The sequence below is a fragment of the Nicotiana sylvestris genome, chromosome 1 (assembly GCF_000393655.2).
Source record: "Nicotiana sylvestris chromosome 1, ASM39365v2, whole genome shotgun sequence".
Taxonomy (NCBI): Eukaryota; Viridiplantae; Streptophyta; class Magnoliopsida; order Solanales; family Solanaceae; genus Nicotiana; species Nicotiana sylvestris.
In genome coordinates, this window is record NC_091057.1 from 170,131,126 (window position 1) to 170,147,277 (window position 16,152).

The following is a 16,152-nucleotide window of genomic DNA, read 5'->3' on the forward strand; positions in this document are numbered from 1 at the left end:
GAAATTTTCTCCTAAGATACCAAATCTTAGTCCGATGAATTTTTCTCCTAAGATAGAAATCTTAGTCCGATGAAATTTTCTCCTAAGATATCAAATCTTAGTCCGATGAATCTTTCTCCTAAGATCACAACAAAATGGACCTAGTTTGACGATTTATCTCCTAGAGTCACAATCTTGGTCCGATGGAATTTTTTCTCCCAAGATAAGATATCAAATCTTAGTCCGATGAAATTTTCTCCTAAGATACCAAATCTTAGTCCGATGAATTTTTCTCCTAAGATAGAAATTTTAGTCCGATGAAATTTTCTCCTAAGATATCAAATCTTAGTCCGATGAATTTGAAAAAAAAAGAAGTTGTTGAAGTCAGGAGCCCCCTGAAGAATAGAATGGCGATTTATTGGTTGAAGTCAGGAGCCCGCCTGAAGAGAGGAATGGCGTTTATTTTCAAAATTGTTGTTGAAGTCAGGAGCCCCCTGAAGAATAGAACGGAGATTTGTTAGTTGAAGTCAGGAGCCCCCCTGAAGAATAGAATGGCGATTATTGATTGAAGTCAGGATCCCGCCTGAAGAGAGGAATGACGTTTATTTTTAAAGTTGTGTTGAAGTTGGGAGCCTGCCCATAGAACAGAGGCATACATTTCAGTCTTTACATTTCAAGCATTGAAGTTGGGAGCCCGCCCAGATAACAGAGGCATACATTTCAGTCTTTACATTTCAAGCATGGAAGTTGGGAGCCCGCCCAGATAACAGAGGCATACATTTCAGTCTTTATATTTCAAGCGTTGAAGTTGGGAGCCCGCCCAGATAATAGAGGCATACATTTCAGTCTTTATATTTCAAGCGTTGAAGTTAGGAGCCCGCCCAGATAACAGAGGCATACATTTCAGTCTTTAATTTTCAAGTGTTGAAATTGGGAGCCCGCCCATATAACAGAGGAATACATTCAGTCTTTAATTTCAAGTGTTGAAGTTGGGAGCCCGCCCATAGAAAAGAGGCATACATTTCAAGATCAAGTCAGAGGACAATAAAACAGAGGGTTACAATAGGAATCCTCAGCAAGAAACAATAAAATTCCCCGGCACCGGGAAGCAGAAGGTTGCAACAAGAGATCCCAGCACAAACTCAAGTGCATGTATCAAAAAGAAGAAAAGCACCGGAAAAAATGCAAGCAGACAAGAAAGCAAGGCAACAAGAAAAATTGCAGTCTAGCCTAGCTTCTTGTTTTCTTTTAAGCACGGTGTAACAAGGAGATCGGTAAGCAGTAGTAATAGCATGCAACAACAGTAACATTGCAGTCCAACGGTAGTCCCAGCTACCAAAATTTCCCGAACTACATTGACCTGATTCCTGTTTAGCCCAGGATATGTAGGAAACCTTTGAAGCAAAGGTTCGGTCAAATCTTTTTCAAAAAAATGCTTCAACGGAGTACTCGGATGGGCAAAAATCGCTCGCTTTATCTTTGCACGAAAACCCTTCGTGTCTTCGGGCAAAGAGGGGCAGCTGTAAGCACGTGATTTTTGCCCTATATGAGAATTACTCCCAAAAAATTCAAAAATAAAATAATTTTTCTTGGTGTGCAATTTTTGTGATATTTTGTGTAACTATTTGTATGTTTGTCTGTGCATGTTTATTTGTTAAATTATTAAAAATACAAAAATATGTCGCATTTCACATGTAGGATTTAATTATACAATTGTTAGTAACTAAGTTTGTTTTACAAAAAATAAAAATTACAAAAATAGGCATCGTTTGCATTTTTAGCATTTAATGTCCAAATATACAATTTTATGCTTAATTATTACTTAATTATGCGTCAATTGTTATTGGGAGTTAATTTGCGCTTTTATAACTTAATTTAGTTCTTAATAATAGTTTAAGTATTTTTATAATTTAGTTTTAGAGAAATAAAATAAGAAAAGAGAGCGAAAATATAAAGAAAGTCGGAATTGGGCCTCTTCTTCGATTTCAAGCCACAGGCCCAAAAATGGCCCAATCTTCCCAAACGACCCAGTCCATTTCGAACTGGGTCGACCCAGTCCATAACCCAACTCCCCCTCTTCATTTTCATTTTTTCATTTTTACAAAACAAAAACAAAACAAAAACAAAACAAAACAAAAAAAGAAGAAAACCCTAGACTTAAGCCATCCGCCCCCCTCCTATCTTCATCTTCTCCAACCTCCAAGCCCCACCTCCCATGGCTGCCCTTCCTCACGCCTCCACCACCTCAACACACACACAAACGACATTCTCCATCGTCCCATCGACCCCAACACGAGCAGCCATGGCTGCTTTCCCCCCCCCTCGTTTCCCGTTGTCGAAACCAAACGACCATTGGAGTAGTTTCACGTCCGCCATTGTTGCTGCATTTTCTTCCAGTCGTTGCAGCTGCTACTGCTGTTCCTTCATCATCCATGGAGGTCCTTCTGCTTCCATCTTCTCAACCTCATGTCCAAACGACCAAGCTGCTCCTTTCTCCAAAACGCAGCAATGAAAGTTGCTCGAAACCAGCCCAAAAACGAGCTCACATCGCTGCTGCCTTCCTCCTCGCGTCCAGCCATTGCAGCTACTGTTTCATCGTCCAAACGAACCCATCTACTTCTTCTTCATGTTCGTTGTCGTTGTGTCGTCGTTGCTGCCTTCCTCCTCGCATCCAGCCATTGCAGCTACTGTTTCATCGTCCAAACGAACCCAGCTACTTCTTCTTCATGTTCGTCGTCGCTGTGTCGCCGCTGCTGCTGCTCCGTTTTACTGCTGCTCACGTTTCACGCTTCTGCGTCCTACTTCCTCGGCATCGAGAAAATGGCCAGCCACTGCCTCACCAACGTTGTTGTTCCTTCGTCTTCTTCGTTTCTTCGTCGTTGTTTTGAACCTGGTTAGTTGGTTTAAGTTTCAATTTTGTCCATATTTTTGTTTGATGTTTTTCGGATCCAAAATCGATAAATGATTCAATTCTTGTTTTGTTTATTCGTCGTTGAAATAATTTTTTAGTTTGGTCATATGTTTTGTTGAATTAATATTCAGATTTCAAATGGAAATTAATTAATTTGTTTTTCATATTTATTTCATGTTTGTTTTGTTGTTTAGGTAAATATTTGTTAGTTTGATGTTTGTTAGATTCAAATTGAAATTTAATTGATTATTTCTTCAATTTGTTTCATGTTGTTATATATTTTCCAGAAAATTATTAATGTTGTTTGAGCCGTTTAATCCGTCATGTTTGTTGTTTTTAAAAAAAATAGATTCATTCATGTTCATGCTTTGTTTAGTTGATCTTGAATCCGAAACTTGTATAGTTTGATTTCTTGTTTATCATTTATGATTATTTCTTGAATTTGTCTCATAATCTTGTTTAAGTTTAATATAGAAATTGTTGGTTGTAATGTTGTTAGAGTTAATTTTAAGTTTAATATGATTGAATTTAGAAATCTAAATATACTTGTTTGTTGTTGTTGTTGAATCCGAAAATAGGATTGTTTGTTGTTAAAATATTGTTCAATCAAATTTTAGTTGTTCTTTGTTGTTCAATTTGTGTTCATGTGATTTGTTGTTGAAATGTTGAAGAAATCATGTTCATGTGATTTGTTGTTGAAATATTGAAGAAATCATGTTCATGTGATTTGTTGTTTGAACATTGTTAGAAATTAATCATATTGTCTATATTTTGGTTAAGTTTGATTAATTGTTTGTTATAGCTGATGGGGTAGTTTGGTAATTTGTAGTACGTTCAGGGGTAAAATGGTAATTGCAATAAGGTCGGAGGGGTAGTTTGATAATTGAACATTTTGTAATTCTTTATGTTAAGCATGGGGGACAAAATGAAATGGGGTGGGTTGTGATATAGTTATTTAATATAAAGGGGGGACAAGACAAATTTTAGTGTGGGGGAATCTTGTATTTGTTTATGTTAGGCATGGGGGACAAAATATAATGGGGTGGTGTGATATGTTTATTTAATGTAATGGGGATGAGTGGGAAGATAATGGGTTTGGTAGAGAAAAAGTATTGATTTTAATTGATTGAAAGATTTATGGGATGGGTTATATATAGGAAGTCTTGACACACAGACAAAAAGATTAAGAACGAGAGAGAGAAAATGAATCTGAAAACAAGAGAGAGAAAAGGGCTGAACATTTAAGAGAGAGAAATTCCGAAAAATATTTAAACTTTCAAATAAAAAAAAACTAAAAAAAATATTATGTTTTCTTTCATTGTTTGAAATCAGAATTAATTGTTGTTTCATCAAAGCTTGAAGCTTTTGTTTTTGGGATTACTGCTCTACTGGTTTGCAAACTCTTTTCCTGGGTTGTTACTGTTGCTGGGTTGTTGCTGCTGTGCTGTATTGTTATTACTGTTGCTGATTCTCATCTTCATTTTCTTTTGCTTCCGATATCAGGTACACAACTGACACGCTGGTTATTGTAATCCGAATATGAAGCATGAATACAAAAAATGAAGAGTTGAAATTCTGAATTAGCTTTAATTATATTCTGAATTTTATTTGTATGTATAATTTATTTAGTTTGCAAAAAATCCGAATCGTGTAGCTATTTAATACATATAGTGGAATATCCGACGATAGCTTAACGATTGAACTACCTATATATTGCCAAAAATAAATAAATGGTGTAGTAACTTCGTCAAGTAAAAATCAAACGAATAGGCCATCTAGTAAGAACTTGATAGAAATATTGTTTGGTTAAATAATATTGGTTAATTTCAGCATGTAATGGTCTAGGATTTAAAATTAGATTGCCATGTTTTTTTTAATTTGACAAACTGAGAACATGCCTAGTATAATGTAACTAGGTAATAACATATAAATAAATTAAGATATTTTCTTTTTTTATTTTTTAGAGACAAATTTAATAGGAAAAAATGTAGGCACTTTAGGATTATCCTTTTATAATAAATGAGATGGGTCTTGCCAAATAAAACACACAAATTGCGGGGCCCTCGATAAAAATTTAATTGATTACTTAGACTTCGGGATGGGTCGTTTAGCAAATTGCACGGCCTTCCCCAAAGTAATAAAGCGCTAATTGCTTTAGGCGCGAAATAATAATAATACATCCTTAAACACGGGTACGCATTTATGCGACCCAAATCTAAATCCCAAAATATTGAATAAAAATACGTTCCGGATCGTGGATGCATTTTATGTGGCCCAATCCAAAGACATGTTTTTAAACGATGTTTACATTCTTTAAAAAAATATAATAATAAAAGCGGCCAAAGGATAAAACTTGCACATAAGTTTATAATACGTATAAAATCAGATAATCAAGCCAAATATAACAGTTGAGCGACCGTGCTAGAACCACGGAATTCGGGAATGCCTAACACCTTCTCCCGGGTTAACAAGAATTCCTTATCCGGATTTCTGGTTCGCGGACTGTAATACAGAGTCATTCTTTTCCTCGATTCGGGATTAAAATTGGTGACTTGGGACACCCTAATACCTTGAGTGCAAATTTGGGGCAGAGCCGACGGAAGCGGGAGTGGAAGTGAGGCTTGATTCTCAAGTCATCCCTAAGAGGGGTAGTTTCAAGTACCTGGGGTCGTTTATTCAGGGGTCCGGGGAGATCGACGAGGATGTCACACACCGTATAGGGGTGGGGTGGATGAAATGGAGGTTAGCGACGGGAGTCCTGTGTGACAAGAAAGTGCCACTGTTACTGAAAGGTAAATTTTATAGGGCAGTGGTTAGGCCTGCTATGTTGTATGGGACCGAGTGTTGGCCGGTGAAGATCTCACACATCCAGAGGATGAAAGTTGCAGAGATGAGGATGTTGAGGTGGATGTGCGGGCATACAAGGAAGGATAAGATTAGAAATGAAGATATTCGAGAGAAGGTGGGTGTGGCCCCCATGGAGGACAAGATGCGGGAAGCAAGACTCAGATGGTTCGGGCACATTCAGAGGAGGAACACTGATGCACCGGTGAGAAGGTGTGAACGACTGGCGGTGGTGGGTACGAGGAGAGGTAGAGGGAGACCTAAGAAGTATTGGGGAGAGGTGATCAGGCAGGATATGGCGCGACTTAGGGTTACTGAGGACATGGCCCTAAACAGGGAATTGTGGAGATCGAGCATTAAGGTTGTAGGTTAGGGGAAATTGTGATGTCTTTTTTACAGCGCACTAGAGTGAGACTAGCCAGTTAGGAATTAGTCTTGGGATGCTATTGATCAACTACTGATGATGGGATTTATCTTCTGTGTATTAATACCTTACATATTCTCGTATTTCTTATATCTCTTATATTGTTGTTACTTTGTTTTTATGGTATTTATGTTATGTTATGGATTTTATGGTATTTTATGTTGTTTTATTATGAGTCTATTGATAGTACTAATATAGTGTCTCTTGTTGCCTCTTTGAGCCGAGGGTCTCCTGGAAACAGCCTCTCTGCCCCTCGGGGTAGAGGTAAGGTCTGCGTACATATTACTCTCCCCAGACCCCACTTGTGGGATTATACTGGGTTGTTGTTGTTGTTGTTGTTGTCTTGTTGCACAAGGATTTTCACAAAGGCTTGGTGTCGATTATGAAGAGACATATTCTTCTGTTATGGATGCTATAACATTCTGTTATCTCATTAGTTTTGTTGTCCATGAAAAGCTTGACATGCATTTAATGGATGTAGTTACAGCCTACCTTTACGGCTCACTTGATAATGAGATATACATGAAAATTCCCGAGGGATTTAAAACGCCTAACGCAGAGAATTCAAATTCCCGGGAAACATTTTCAATCAAATTGCAAAGATCTTTGTATGGTCTAAAGCAATCAGGAAGAATGTGGTATAACCGTCTTAGTGAGTATTTATTAAAGGAGGGTTATATAAATGATGTCATTTGTCCATGTGTTTTTATAAAGAAAACAACATCGGAATTTGTTGTACTTGCTGTATATGTTGATGACATAAACCTTATTGGAACTCCTACAGAACTCCAAAAGGCAACTGATTATTTAAAGAAGGAATTCGAGATGAAAGATCTCGGAAAGACAAAATTATGTCTCGGTTTACAAATTGAACATTTGACAAATGGGATTTTTGTTCATCAATCTGCCTACATTAAAAAGGTATTGAAACGGTTTTACATGGATGGAGCACATCCATTAAGTACTCCGATGATTGTTCGATCACTTGATGTGAATAAGGACCCGTTTCGACCTCAAGAAAAGAATGAAGAGCTTCTTGGTCCTGAAGTACCATATCTTAGTGCAATTGGTGCACTAATGTATCTTGCTAATACTACAAGGTCTGACATAACTTTTTCGGTTAATGTCTTAGCAAGATATAGCTCTGCTCCTATAAGGAGACACTGGAATGGGATCAAACACATATTGCGATATCTAAAAGGGACTACCGATATGGGCTTATTTTATGGCAATGATTGCAATCCCGATCTTATTGGTTATGCCGATGCTGGGTATTTATCTGACCTGCATAAGGCTCGATCTCAAACAGGTTATGTGTTTACATATGGCGGCCCGCATAAGGCTCGATCTCAAACAGGTTATGTATTTACATGTGGCGGCACTGCCATATCTTGGCGATCGACTAAGCAATCAATCGTGGCTACTTCTTCTAATCATGATGAGATAATTGCTATTCATGAAGCAAGTCGAGAATGTATTTGGTTGAGGTCTATAATACATCTTATCCGAGATAAATGTGGTTTGAAGTGTGAAAAACTACCCACACTTTTGTATGAAGACAATGCAGCATGCATAGCCCAATTGAATGGAGGATTCATAAAAGGAGATAGGACAAAGCACATTTCCCCAAAGTTATTTTTTACACATGATCTTCAAAAGAATGGTGATATCAATGTGCAACAAATTCGTTCAAGTGATAATATGGCTGATTTGTTCACCAAATCTCTACCAACATCAACCTTCAAGAAACTGGTGTACAAAATTGGGATGCGAAGACTCAAGGATGTGAGTTGATGCTCTCATCAGGGGGAGTTAATACGCGTTGTACTCTTTTTCCTTTACAAGGTTTTGTCCCACTGGGTTTTCCTTGCAAGGTTTTTAACGTGGCAACCAAAAGGCGTATTTCTAAAAATGTGTACTTTTTTTCCTTCACTAGGATTTTTTTTTCATAGAGTTTTTTTTTCCTAATAAGGTTTTAACAGAGGCACATTATCTTTGGACATCCAAGGGGGAGTATTATGATAAATATCACATTATGGTGGATGTCTACTCTTCTTCCATGATCTTCATCTCAAATGCTTAATGACATATTCAATGACATATTTTGTATGTTCAATGACATATTCCATGACATATTTTCTTCACTTTTTATGCCTATATAAAGGCCTTGTAATAGATAGGAAAATACACACAATTGAAGAAGAAATAAGAATCTCTCTTCCTCTCTTTCTATCTATATCTCTTAGTTTGTTTTGCTTGTTCTATATTGTTATTTTGGGTTATATTTTATAACAGTAATATTAATCTGTTGCAGTCTAGCAATTTCCAATGACAATTTTCTTATTGTTTGTGTGATTGTGTCCGTGCACACATTTCAATTTCGTTACACATTTCAAATTACTACGTTGTCTTTCCTGAACCTCTAATATAAATGATGCGCTCTCGTGGTAGAATGTTCAGTGCTCAAAAATAATGAGATTCATACCTCTGTCATTCACAATTTTGTGTGAGAAACATTTGAGTTTGAGTAAAATTACACCAAAAAATTACCTTGAAACACCATACTGAGCTACCACTACTATCTCCTGAAATACGTGAACTTATTTTACTGGAGAAAGTTGTCAGTGTAGACTCGTGAACTTCTTTATTGCTTAGAACTCCTACCCTAATGGAGTCAAATGGAAGTTCAATTTTTATTCAGTCTAGCTTAAGGCTGTCGTGTGGGCCGGTCCAGGCCCGGGACTGCGGCCCATGTGGGATTCCGGGCCTAAACGGTCCTTAATCGAATAAGCCCGGGGACCGTGGAGGTGGGCCGATCTTCTTGGTCAGTCCTTCACTTTGGGACCGCAAGACCGGGACCGTAAGAGATACCATGTAACTTGTATGAACAAAAAATAGTATGTATTATGTAATTTGTATTTGGCACATCTTGATTAGTTTCTTTTTCTTATCAATGATGGTATTAGCACCTTGTTGTGCTCATTCCATAGGGGGAGGAAGACTAAGAAAGATATTGTCATATTTTTTTAATGTTATAATAAAATTATAACGCATTTTTTTGAATCTCTTTACAATATTTTTGTCTTTAAATTTGAATTAAAAAATTTAAGTCACAATTCTATAATATAATTTATAAGGAATTGCCTTAGATATTTTTATTACCATCTTTTTTTCTCTAACTTCTATAAAATTTAAAGAAAAAATATTTAAAAACCTTTGGGACCACTTAGGCCCGGGACCGGCCTTCTTAGCCCGGGATCATTAGTTCGCGGGCCCGGGCCCAAGCCGATTCCTACAAAAGGACTACCAAGCCCGAAACTCGTTTAAATTGGGACCGGCTCACTTAGCCCACTTAAGCCCGGAACCGACTCACATGCCAGTCTTAGTCTAGCTCTTTAGTTCTTTCTTGTGCTAAACTAGGATTTGTTACCAACAGTAAAAACTCACACAACTTTGACGTGTCAATTTACTAAACCAGAGAAATATGTCAGTGTGAATTCATGAACCTTTTTTAATGCTTAGAACTCATAGCTAATTGGAGTATAAAATAGAAATTCACTTTCTATAAAGTCATTAAAGTTTCTTGTATGTACTACAATTATTTTGCTTGCTTAGACTCTAAAGCAGCAACTGAGGAATACATAGACAGAGGAGACTTGCAATGTTGTTATAATTTATTACTGTTGAATTTGAAGTACAATTTCTTATTGAATTTGAACATCATCTGTTTGTATTACAAATTGGCATTGATTCACATATGGGTGCTGACTGGCCTGAGACATGACAAATTTAGTATATGTAATTTATAATTACAATTTTTGGTTCTCGGGGATGCTGTGTTTAACAACTAGAAAAACTCTCATCTTCTATCCAAAAGTTACAAATCTATATTTATTATAAAAGCACGAATGTTAAAACGTTAAATATTGAAGGACTAAAATATTCCTAAAATATTGATAGACTTTTATACCATTTAAAAAGAGAATTTAGCTCCATTCTATGTTGGATAAAATTGTAATCTCTATTAGTATTTTAATACTAGATGACCTAATATTTAAGATTTTCAAGTTGTCTAAGAATTCGTCACTCTCAGTCTCCTACCAAAACTTTATTTTTGAGTTTCAATAATAAATACTTAACCCACTTTAGTAAAACTATTATCATTAAGTTTTCTGTCCTATAGTATGAACTAAATTACTTATTGATACTTTGATAGGAGAGATGCCTCGTGTTCCGTTTAGAATTTAAGGTGACGTAGTGCACCAATTCTATTTGAATTGCAATTGGAAAATATTTGGTTTGCTTCGGTTTGTAGTGACATTGTAACTCTTCCAACTTTGGGACAACCTATTGTAACTTGATTCCAAGTCAAAACGCCACGTGCTCCAATGTTTCTATAAAGAGATTCTTTTCCCGGATTACAAGCTATGAAATTTAAGTACATGATTTTTTGAATTGATAATGATAATCAACCGTGGTAGATCAACAAATCCTAGGAGATAAACTTTATATATTTTTTAAACTTACAATCATATTCTCATAGCGTCACAAGAAGTTCGATGGTTTTATTCGCAACGTCCAGTTCGTTTTTTACTTCGTTGTTTCATAACTGATTATGTGTTCTAATCAAATATTATTAAAAATCAAAATAAATATTTTTCCCCTACATCTCTTTTTTCTTTTTTTCTTTTGGTTGTTGCATATTTGCTTTATATGTGCGTCACGATTAATCGTTCAAAATAAATTTCAGAAAAAATCTTGTTGAGAAGTACTTTCACATGCCCAATCAAGATTTATATTTGGAATGTTCCAATTTTACCTTTGTTCTTGTAATTTTATTATTTATCACACCAATAGGGGTGTTCATAAAAATCCGAAAATTTGAATCAACCGAAAACCAAATCAAACCGACCAAAAAAGCCGATACTTTTTGGTTTGGTTTGTTTTTGTTTTGAAATTTAAAAATTGATCAAATTTGGTTTGGTTTTGTTTTAATTACAAAAAACCGAACCAAACTGAATATAGGAGTAGCTATTTTAAATTTATTATTACACCTATATATATGTATACTTTTATACAATGTTTTAAAAAATTTATAGTAAATATTAATCGTTTGCGCTTTTAGTACAGTTCTTTACCTTTACATTCTAGTTTAGTTGGTAGTTTTCTTTTGTTAAATATAAGAATCTATTTCATGTTAAAAATAATATACTTTTAATTGAGTCCTTAAATTATTCATCACTATGATTCAATTATCATCAATATATCTTGGTAAATAATAGATTTCTCAAAGGGCAATTGATTTGATAGTGTTACGTTGAAAATGTGGTCGCTGAAATGTGTGTTTGGTAGTGTATGTCTTATATTTAAGAAAAAACCGATAAATAACCGGAAAAAAACGAAAAACCGACATAAACCGAATCGAGAAAAAACCGACTTAGTTGGTTTGGTTTGGTTCTAATATTTGAAAAACTGACTTACTTGATTTGGTTTCTTTTTAGGGAAAACTCGATTCAAACCAAACCATGAACACCCCTGCACACCAGTCTATCACTTTTTGGTTTAAATCCTTGTATTAATTTTTATAAGATGAATACAAAACATACTATCGCTTTAAAGGTACATATTCTCTACCAATTATCATGGGGGACATCGTGCAACGCACGTTCATATATACATTATATATATAATGTATAAATAGAGTTAATTAATGTATATAATGAATGACCACCTGATGGTGAACTAATAATTGAATTCAAAATGTAATTGGCCGCCAAATTTCACCAATATACTGCTAATTCAATCTATATTGAGACTCTTTCTGTATATTGAACAAAAACAAATATTATTCTAACATCATTAATTTCGGTTTAGTGATGCAGGATATACTGTACATATTAATTCTATATCTATATCTATAAAAAGTTCTGATGATGTCCTTTTATTTTAAATTTATGTATTCTGCTAGTGTATAATATTTTTCGGCATTTAGATGATTGTTGTATTATTATACACAAAATTTCTCTCATTAATTAAATTTTATTGTTCCTTCAAATAAATAAATACTTAAAACATCAAGTTCTATTATTAACGTGCAACACACGTTTATAGATACTAGTAATATTTAAAAACTCATTATTTCCGTTTTATTCATTATCTAACCTTTTCAATTAATAAAAGAAAATCGTCATTAATTCATTCTATGGTGACATTAAGAATGTAGTATATCTCCGTTCCAAGTTTTCACTTCTTTTTTAAATAAATAAAAAAGTTCCAAGTTTTAAATGGTAGAAATACTCTAGAATTATGAATTAAACTACCTAAGTCTTCATATTGCTAAATAATATTTATACATAAGATCTAATGTAATGTATTGCAAACACATGGCTAACACTTTATTAACTTATCAAAATTTGGTAAGTCCAAATTATACCTTTTTGGATTGATTTAAACTAGAAAGTACGGCTAAGACAATAAACACTTAAAAGTGCAAAAGTTCAACTAAAATTTTTACCTGGAGAAAGGCTGAGAGTTGCATCTGTAAAGTTAAATTAGAATTGTATTTACGTTTATATGAGACTCTCGTATAAATGTTAAAACAATATAATTTAATTTCTGAAGGCCAAAAAAAATTCTTAGCTTAATTTCCAATTCCTCTGTCAATTTAATTTGGTAACTCCATGAGTAGGAGAACACATGCAAAACATATGCTTGTCTTATATAACATTTTTCCAGGATGGCCAATCATACGGAAGGATGGACTGGTGAAGTAGAATTAATATCCATGTTAGGGTTGAACTAATGTGTTGGGCTTGACGAGCTCAAGACATGTATCACATAATGTGATAGAATAAGAACTCGTCTTGTAACTTGCAAAACATTATCATCGCAACTCAAAAAGAATTGATCAACACGCCAAGATGGTACCCAATATTGGTGTTTATTGATCAAATTTGCCTTCCATAAATTATATTTCACATTCAAACACCATCAAAAAAAATTGAAACACAGAAAGGTAAAAACCTGAATACCCTTGATAGAGGCATGAAGAGTAAATCAACAATGTTCGAGTCAAGTATTCTAAAGGAGTTATTTCTCATATTAGGAAAAAAAGTATGTTTCAATTGCATACTGTCGGCAGGGAGGAGTGTCACCCTCCTGGAGATACACAAAAATCTTGAAATTGTCTTTCAAGTTCTTGTAATTTCCTTAGTATTCTCATTATACAGGGAACTAATAATTACTTCCTCCTGTTTTAAAACATATAAAATATGAAGAAAATATTTACCACTAAGAGAAACAATAAATAAAGAAGAAAGAAAAAAAGGTTAATAGGAGTGAGAGATTATTATCTTTGTGGAGACCAAATAAACAACAACAACAACAACGACCCAGTATAATCCCACACGTGGGGTCTGGGGAGGGTAATATGTAAGCAAACCTTACCCCTACCCCGAATGGTAGAGAGGTTGTTTCCAGGAGACCCTCGGCTCAAAAAAGCAACAGGAGACGATATATTAGTACCATAAAAATGCATAATAAAATAACAGCAATATAAGAGATATGAAATACAGAATACGAAATAGATGGCTAGTATAGTAAAAACTAGCAGGTAAAGCCCTGCATCAATAAACGACCAATGGCATTCTTAGTCTAACTCCTAACTGGCTAGTCTCACTCTATTGTGCTGTAGAAATATTCACAATTTTCCCCTAACCTACAACCTTAATGCTCGACCTCTATAATTCCCTGTCAAGGGTCATGTCCTCAGTAATCCTAAATCGCGTCATGTCCTGTCTGATCACCTCTCCCCAATACTTCTTAGGTCGCCCTCTACCTCTCCGCGTGCCCACTACAGTCAGTCCCTCACACCTCCTCACCAGTGCATCAGTGCTTCTCCTCTGAATGTGCCCGAACCATCTGAGTCTTACTTCCTGCATCTTGTCCTCCATGGGGGCCACGCCCACCTTCTCTCGAATATCTTCATTCCTAATCTTATCCATCCTTGTATGCCCGCACATCCACTTCAACATCCTCATCTCTGCTACTTTCATCTTCTGGATGTGTGAGTTCTTTACCGGCCAACATTCAGTTTCATATAACATGGCAGGCCTAACCACTGCTCTATAAAACTTACCTTTTAGTAACGGTGGCACTTTCTTGTCACACAAGACTCCCGACGCTAACCTCCACTTCATCCACCCCACCCCTATACGGTGTGTGACATCCTCGTCAATCTCCCCGATCCCCTGAATAACCGATCCAAGGTACTTGAAACTACCCCTCTTGGGAATGACTTGAGAGTCAAGCCTCACTTCAACTCCCGCTTCCGTCGGCTCAACTCCAAATTTGCACTCGAGGTATTCCGTCTTCGTCCTGCTCAACTTGAAACCTTTAGACTCAAGAGCATGTCTCCAAATCTCTAGCCTCTCGTTGACGCCGCCTCGTGTCTCGTCAATTAGAATAATGTCATCAGCAAATAGCATGCACCATGGCACCTCCCCTTGAATATGATGAGTCAGTGCATCCATCACCAGGGCAAATAGGAATGGGCTGAGCGCAGACCCTTGGTGCAACCCCGTAATAACTGGAAAGTGTTCAGAGTCGCCTCCTACTGTCCTAACCCGAGTCTTATCTCCAGCATACATGTCTTTAATCACCCTAATATAGTCAACCGGGACCCATTTATCCTCTAAGCAGCTCCATAAGACCTCCCTAGGAACCCTATCGTACGCTTTCTCCAGATCAATAAACACCATGTGGAGATCCTTCTTCCTATCCCTATACTGTTCCACCATCCTCCTAATAAGGTGGATAGCTTCTGTGGTAGATCGTCCCGGCATGAACCCGAACTGGTTGTCTGAAATAGACATCGTCCTTCGCACTCTCATTTCTACCACTTTCTCCCAAACTTTCATGATATGACTTAGTAATTTGATGCCCCTACAGTTGTTACAACTCTGGACATCCCCTTTGTTCTTATACAACGGAACCATTGTACTCCACCTCCACTCTTCAGGCATCCTATTAGTCTTGAATATAACACTAAACAATCCAGTAAGCCATTTCAAGCCTGCTCTACCCACACACCTCCAAAGTTCAACCGGAATTTCGTCTGGCCCGGTAGCTCTGCCCCTTCTCATCTTACGCATTGCCTCCATGACTTCATCGATCTCAATGTCCCTACAATTACTTAATTCGTGGGGACTGCCGGCATTCCTCAATTCCCCAAGTATAATATCATGATCCCCTTCTTAACTTAGAAGTTTATGAAAGTAGGTCTACCACCTCCTCTTAATCTGGTCATCTCCCATCAAAACTTTGCCGTCATCATCTTTTATGCACCTCACTTGGTCCAGATCCCGAGTTATCCTCTCTCTCGCCTTAGCGAGTCGGAATAACTTCTTCTCCCCACCTTTGTTCCTTAGTTCCTCATATAGACGAGCAAAAGTTGTCGTCTTAGCCTCTGTCACTGCCATCTTCGCCTCCTTCCTAGCTCCCTTATACCTTTCACTGTTCACTCTCTTCTCCTCCTCGTCAGTGCTCCCTACTAACCGCAGGTAAGCCGCCTTCTTTGCTTCCACTTTACCTTGGACAACTGCATTCCACCACCAATCTCCTTTGTGGCCACTATTGTGGCCCGTAGATATCCCTAACACCTCTTTCGCCGCCTTTCTTATACAGTCCGCCATCGTCGACCACATTGTGTTTGCGTCCCCACTACTTCTCCAAGCTCCCATTGCCGATAACCTTCCTTCCAACTCCTTAGCTTTATCCTTAGTTAAAGCGCTCCACCTAAAGTGGAGCAAAAATTCGATGAAAGGTAAAGGATAACATGTTTGCAAAGCTCCTAGGATTAAGAATATACTCGAAGAGTACATCTCTGGGCACCTCAAATGTAAAGCGAAATAATAGTATTATTGTCGTTCTTCCTACCAAGACGCAAGTAATTTCTTCCCTGGGGAGTGAGATCATGGTGAATATTGGAAAAATC